General features: G+C 36.8%; 1 long non-coding RNA gene across 1 annotated transcript; it reads left to right on the plus strand.

The window, feature by feature from the left end:
- The first annotated feature begins 2,169 nt into the window (after positions 1 to 2,169).
- Positions 2,170 to 6,604, plus strand: LOC113634793. Its single transcript, XR_007143667.1, has 2 exons — positions 2,170 to 2,229; positions 5,675 to 6,604. It is a non-coding gene; the product is annotated as an uncharacterized LOC113634793 (long non-coding RNA).
- The last annotated feature ends 859 nt before the right edge of the window (positions 6,605 to 7,463 follow it).

The following is a 7,463-nucleotide window of genomic DNA, read 5'->3' on the forward strand; positions in this document are numbered from 1 at the left end:
AATAATACACACTGTCTACAGTCAGGGTCGACACTCGAGCCCCAGTAAAATGTTCCTGATAAATCAGTGTCTGATGATGTAGATTACAGTAGATATGTCTGAAAATAGGCTTCGTCTTCATCACACATTAATATTTACATCATGATTTAAAACATGAAGACTGATTGTAATGTTAGCTGTAGTGAAAATATCCTGTACACTTCAGCCATAAACCCCGCCCATCACAAGCCCCGCCCATCACAAGCCCCGCCCACCATAAGATATACACATCGGATTTATTTGCCACAGATTTGATCAGTAATGTTAAATTGTTAACTGCTAAAAGAAGCTTTTCTTTTCTCTTCTCATTTCTAAACTCTTCTAAAACTGGATGTGATTTAGTCATCAGTGAAAGCTTTTTGAAGTGATTTATTCATTTAGACGACTAGTTAGTTAGTTTTCTTACAAAAATACTAGTTGTGGATTTAAGGTTGTTTAGCTAAAAAAGTTTACATGTGTAATTGTAGTAAAGATCTTTACAGTGAAATAAAATGTAAAACTGAAATAATAAAATGATCTGCAGCTCAAAGTTACATTCATGTTTCTTACATTATATGATGAAATACAAACAAATAAACAAACAAACAAACAAACAAATAAATAAAGGCTTTGTTGGTGCTTTTGCAAAAAAAAAAAGCGATTAAACACTAGAAACGTCCCTGTGTACAACCAGTGAAGAGTGTGTCATTGTGTCTCTATACAGGTTGTTTAGGTGTGGTGTCTCAGATGAAGGCTGTGCTGCTCTGACTTCAGCTCTGAGATCAAACCCCTCACACCTGAGAGAACTGGATCTGTCCTGTAATAAACTAGGAGACTCAGGAGTGAAGAGTCTCTCTGCTGTACTGGAGAATCCTCACTGTAAACTGGAGAAACTGGAGTAAGATCATCTATTAAAACATTAATAATAAATCATGGTCTAATCTTCATCCAGGTCGTAATAATAGATAAACACATTGTGTATAAATAAAACACAGTCACAGTTGTTCTTGTCAATACTGAATAAACCATTTACACTTTCACTGTCTGGGGTTAAAAAATACACCAATGAACTAACAACTTCTCCAAACACTAATTAGAGTCTGACCCTGTTTTAGGTCTGATTACTGACAGTCTGATCTTCTCAAGAAACATCTGTTCATGTGAACTCGGATTAAAACAGAGATTTTGTTGAGATGTGAAACAGAGAAAAGTTACAGAAAACATTGACATTAATATTTTATTTCTCACATACACAACCATACACAGTACGACACGTAGTGGCATGTTTTTACAGTCACATTGTTTTTACAGTGACATGTTGTCTACAGTCAGGGTCGACACTCGAGCCCCAGTAAAATGTTCCTGATAAATCAGTGTCTGATGATGTAGATTACAGTAGATATGTCTGAAAATAGGCTTCGTCTTCATCACACATTAATATTTACATCATGATTTAAAACATGAAGACTGATTGTAATGTTAGCTGTAGTGAAAATATCCTGTACCCTTCAGCCATAAGCCCCGCCCATCACAAGCCCCGCCCATCACAAGCCCCGCCCACCATAAGATATACACATCTGATTTATTTGCCACAGATTTGATCAATAATGTTAAATTGTTAACTGCTAAAAGAAGCTTTTCTTTTCTCTTCTAAACTCTAAAACTGGATGTGATTTAGTCATCAGTGAAAGCTTTTTGAAGTGATTTATTCATTTAGACGACTAGTTAGTTAGTTTTCTTACAAAAATACTAGTTGTGGATTTAAGGTTGTTTAGCTAAAAAAGTTTACATGTGTAATTGTAGTAAAGATCTTTACAGTGAAATAAAATGTAAAACTGAAATAATAAAATGATCTGCAGCTCACAGTTACATTCATGTTTCTTACATTATATGATGACATAAATAAATAAACAAACAAACAAACAAATAAATAAATAAAGGCTTTGTTGGTGCTTTTGCAAAAAAAAAAACTGATTAAACACTAGAAACGTCCCTGTGTACAACCAGTGAAGAGTGTGTCATTGTGTCTCTATACAGGTTGTGTCAGTGTGGTGTCTCAGATGAAGGCTGTGCTGCTCTGACTTCAGCTCTGAGATCAAACCCCTCACACCTGAGATACCTGGATCTGTCCTGTAATAAACTAGGAGACTCAGTAAAGAAGCTGCTGTCTGATCTTAAGGATGATGAACATTACAAACTACAGACAGTGAGGTGAGTAATGACCTGTTAATAAAAGTTTACCCTCATTATCATTACACATTGATACACATCACATTTCTCTTCAATAACTTTCACATTATCAGGTTAGAAAATGTCACTATATTCTGTTTAATCAGGATTTTTCTAACGATTCTCTTTAATGCTGTTTTGTGTTCAGTAAAGTGTGTTGATGTAAAATTCATGTGAAGGCAGAAAACAGGGATTCAGACAGTCTACAAAAAGTCACCAATGAGTTGATGAGAGTGATTGTTAATGAACATTGTGTCTTCTGTCATTCCTGTAAAATTCACCTGAGTTTGTTCTTAAAGTCTGCACTTAAATATAAATGTAGAACAAGATCTAAATGACACAGTAGTGTTTGTTATATAAAAAAGCTCCTGTGATTGGATAAGAGCAGTGATGTGATGGGTAAAGATCTGGGGTCTCATTTATAAAACTGGGTGTAGGATCCCTACTAAAAGTTTACGTACACCCAAAAGCCAAAAATGGAGTACGGCAAAAAAAATTGTGATTTATAAAACGGTGCGTACGCAAACCTGTAAGCAATGTTCCCTTTATAAATCACAGATCACCTGCAGATGTGTGTACGTGAACCAGCCTCAAATCCCGCCCTGTACACGCCCATTTTTAACCATAAATAGTCGATACAAATCACTGCGCAGGCACGAGAGTGGACCTCGTTATAATAATAATGTGTTTAATAATGGGGTGAGGAGCAGCATCTCAGGGGTAGTAACTGTCACCTGCAGGTTATAATTATATTAAAAACTAAATTGTTACAGTTTCTACTTTTTAATATTGTTAACTCACCAAGAAGCCAGCCATCACGTAGCTACTGCGCCTGCATTTAGTCTGTTCCCTACACTGTTATGTGTCAAGATAAAGGAATGTGTTGAATGTGTTGAACCAGGGCAGCGTGCCACAATGTTTGTGAGGGTCGTGTTGGAGTCACATATGATTTGCACATTAATAGAATGCACATGCTTTCTGTTAACATAAGCAAATTCATTTTCAGATGGTGCCCTTATAGCAACATGAGCGCAGTCAATTGTGCTGATTACATTTGGGAAACCAGACATTGGTGCAAATTGCATTTTAATTTCGGCCTGTTCTCACACAGCGTAGGGGAACCTGATGTATCTCACACAGTGTAGGGGAACCTGATGTATCTCACACAGTGTAGGGGAACCTGATGTATCTCACACAGTGTAGGGGAACCTGATGTATCTCACACAGTGTAGGGGAACCTGATGTATCTCACACAGTGTAGGGGAACCTGATGTACCTCACACAGTGTAGGGGAACCTGATGTATCTCACACAGTGTAGGGGAACCTGATGTATCTCACACACTGTAGGGAACCTGATGTATCTCACACAGTGTAGGGAACCTGATGTATCTCACACAGTGTAGGGAACCTGATGTATCTCACACAGTGTAGGGGAACCTGATGTATCTCACACACACTGTAGGGGAACCTGATGTATCTCACACAGTGTAGGGGAACCTGATGTATCTCACACAGTGTAGGGGAACCTGATGTATCTCACACAGTGTAGGGGAACCTGATGTATCTCACACAGTGTAGGGGAACCTGATGTATCTCACACAGTGTAGGGGAACCTGATGTATCTCACACAGTGTAGGGGAACCTGATGTATCTCACACAGTGTAGGGGGGGAACCTGATGTATCTCACACAGTGTAGGGGAACCTGATGTATCTCACACAGTGTAGGGGAACCTGATGTATCTCACACAGTGTAGGGGAACCTGATGTATCTCACACAGTGTAGGGGAACCTGATGTATCTCACACAGTGTAGGGAACATGATGTATCTCACACAGTGTAGGGGAACCTGATGTATTGACTACCCATATTAAGTATACCATTCAAAACGACAGATATTATGGCACTCAGGGACGGCTGTGATATACCAGACCTATAGGGTGAGATGATAGATTCCAATAGAATTATTTCATATACAAAAAGGTCTTACATACAAAGTTGAGGATTACTTATAGTTCTTTTTTATATAAATAATTTACGTGTCTGCCAATTCCCGCTGGAAACAGCCTGTTGCCAAGAACCCCAGAGTGGTGAGGACTTGTATTTGGACTGGGATGGCATGGTTCCGGCGTGTTGCCCTCTCTAATACTGGACCCAATTCAACACATAGATCTAAGAGCACAGCTCTAGGGAATCTAAATCGGCTTATTAGCCAGTCATCATCATGGGCCAGGAAATCATCATGGTCCCTGAAAACTCGTTCTCTCCTTATTCTCCCATTGGCGTAATCCTCCAACAGTGCCAGCAGTGCCATCATGAAGCATTACATACCGGGTCACTGGAGGATTTATATGTTTCTAGCAATTAAACTTATCGTTAACACCTTGACAAAATCACAGAATTAATTTCTGGGCGAAAATTTAAGACGTAAATGTTATAGTGAGCACATACTTCTTCATGACGGCTTTGTAATGAACACCGTAATAGTTAGGACCAATGATGAGTAGCGATTGTGCTTCATGACTGTATTTGCAGACTTTGACATTTTATGATGTACATTAAGGAAAATATTTAGTTTGTACACTGTGTTCTGCAGTTCTCTAATAAAAGGGTATTTCATGCTATTCTGTATGACATGTAGTCGCGCAATCTCCTCCTGCGCTCCCGTTGTGGACAATGTGACTGTAAGGCAGCGCTGATTATTCATTCATTCATCTTCTACCGCTTATCCGAACTTCTCGGGTCACGGGGAGCCTGTGCCTATCCTCAGGCGTCATCAGGCATCGAGGCAGGATACACCCTGGACAGAGTAGCACTGATTATTATTATTATTATTATTATTTTATTTTATTTTTAATACATTTTTAATTACGTTTGGATTCTACTAGATTTATAACACTGTTGGATTTAATCCTCATGATAATGTGGATATAACGTATGAAATGGAGTGAAAATTAAATGTCATTAATTCTTATAATCGTTCTTCTCACATTTATTTTCTACAATCTAACTTCAGTTTACGACCTCACCATCTGTGTCGCCAATTCCCTTTGTCTCCAGAATATGTGTACGCACGTCTCAAAGATTGCTTAAAGGTTGCACATTCTCCCGTCAAGTTTGTTTTTATAGATCACAACCTTTGCATGGGAACTGGTGTACGCACGTTTCCAGCCCCGTTTTGTTCGTACACACGCTTTATAAATGAGACCCCAGCTCATTATCCTGTTAGAACTTGTGGAAGTTCTCATTTGTTCTAGTTAAATGTTAGAACACAGATGTTAGTAAGAATGAAGAAATGTTAAATGATTCATTATAAACAGGAGATGATGATGTTTCTGTTGGAGCAGAGATGATTACATGCTGTTGGTCATGAAGTACCACAGTCCACTTTGTGCTGATTAATTCACATCTTTTTCTTTCATATTCAGGTTCTAATGAATATCTGTGTGATGAAGACTCCAGTGTTCCTGCATTACCATGATGGAGAATAGAGAACATGTTTATTAACACATCACTCATTTAGTTCTAACACATTAAACACACACAGAGACGTGAGAAGTGTGTGTTCATCGTGTACAGTGAATCAGACTAAACACAATTCTACACTGAGTTTATAATGACCTCTGATCCCTGGATAAAATTCCCTGGACCTCAATCCCATAAAAACCTGAGGGATTATTTGTAACAGCAGGAGAAAATCCACATGAACTCGAGCTGAACCCTGTTCATTTTACTGTTTGTGTGATTTATTATTTGTTTATTATTGTAATATGATTTACACTTTTTACACATGTACACTTATAGCTATAATTACTGGACACATAACTAAAATCATATTGTATAAAGGTACTTAAAATGTCTTGTATACATATAAAGCAGGAATGCCAAACTTCACAAAGGATATGAACCAGTAGGGGTTGCGGAAGTGCCTTCGATTGGACCTTCATGCTGTGGGCTAAGCCCTTATCAATAAAATTGATTCAATTAAATAATGGCACACAAGTTGTGCTACTCAGGTGTCACAAGTTAATTATAGGCACGTGACCAAGAGACTATAAATAAGTGTGCCGATGGCGAGAAAGGCACCCGTCATGTTACAATACCAACACAAAATGCAGTTTGAAAAGCACTGTTTATTTCACTTACTTACAGTGCACGGCTGCTTCCCCCCAGTTTAACATCTTAACATCTCAGCAACATAAAACACTTGCAGTAAATATGTTGGAAAATATCTAGATGGTAATGAAATTGAACAGCCATCAGCAGCAACAGAATTGTTTCATTCAAATTGATTGATCAAAATCATTTAAAATCTAAATTTGTGTTGCTTTTATAAATTAAAACATTTACTCAGTGTTTTTTGTTGTAGTGTTTGTTTAACATTGTCATTTTCTCTGTTTTGTTGACACATCATATGTTAATTGTGTTAACTAATCAGTGTTTAGTTTAACTCACACACACGTTTACTGAAGTGTAAGTTAAATATTTTGTCAGTTTAACAAGATAGTTTTAAGTTGATGATTTTTTGTTGTTTTAAATTCAGTCTCAGTAGTTTTTTTTCACTGCAAAAGACATCTAGTAGAAAAACATCCTCAAATGGTTTAAGTAATCGACAGAAGAACTTAAAAATGTAACTGTTTAATAAAGTCAACTTAAATGTAAAACAGTCCAAACATAATATTTAAAGTCATATACACTTAATTGCTTTAAGTAATCAACAGTAGAAAATGTTAACTGTTTAAGTTGTAAACTTAAATGCAAAATATTCAGAACTTAACAGACTTAAAACCATGACCACACAATGCAGTAATTGTATTTTATTTTATTGAGACATATTACAAAGCAACAATTGTCACTGATAGTGACTGATGACACTGATGCTCTTCACTAAGATGTAAAACCAGATGTAAAAGATGTAAAACTAGTCTTTAAAAATAAGCTTTAAACAGTAAGAACAGTAAAATGACTACTGTTACTACAGTCTATTCTTACATATTGCTGCAGACATTTTCTCTCACAATCACTGAAATACCCTGAAACTACTTTTTTTTTGTTTGTTTTAGGAAATGAAACTTGTTTCAGTTGAATTGTGAAACAATTTTCTTGTAAAACAACATAGTTTTTTTTTAATGTTTGCTCAGTACATAAATTTCAAGCCTGGAAAATGAAAACTCATTTGAACAACACTTACCAACTTTAAGTGGCACAATATATTAC

The sequence above is a fragment of the Tachysurus fulvidraco genome, chromosome 8, assembly GCF_022655615.1.
Source record: "Tachysurus fulvidraco isolate hzauxx_2018 chromosome 8, HZAU_PFXX_2.0, whole genome shotgun sequence".
Classification (NCBI taxonomy): domain Eukaryota; kingdom Metazoa; phylum Chordata; class Actinopteri; order Siluriformes; family Bagridae; genus Tachysurus; species Tachysurus fulvidraco.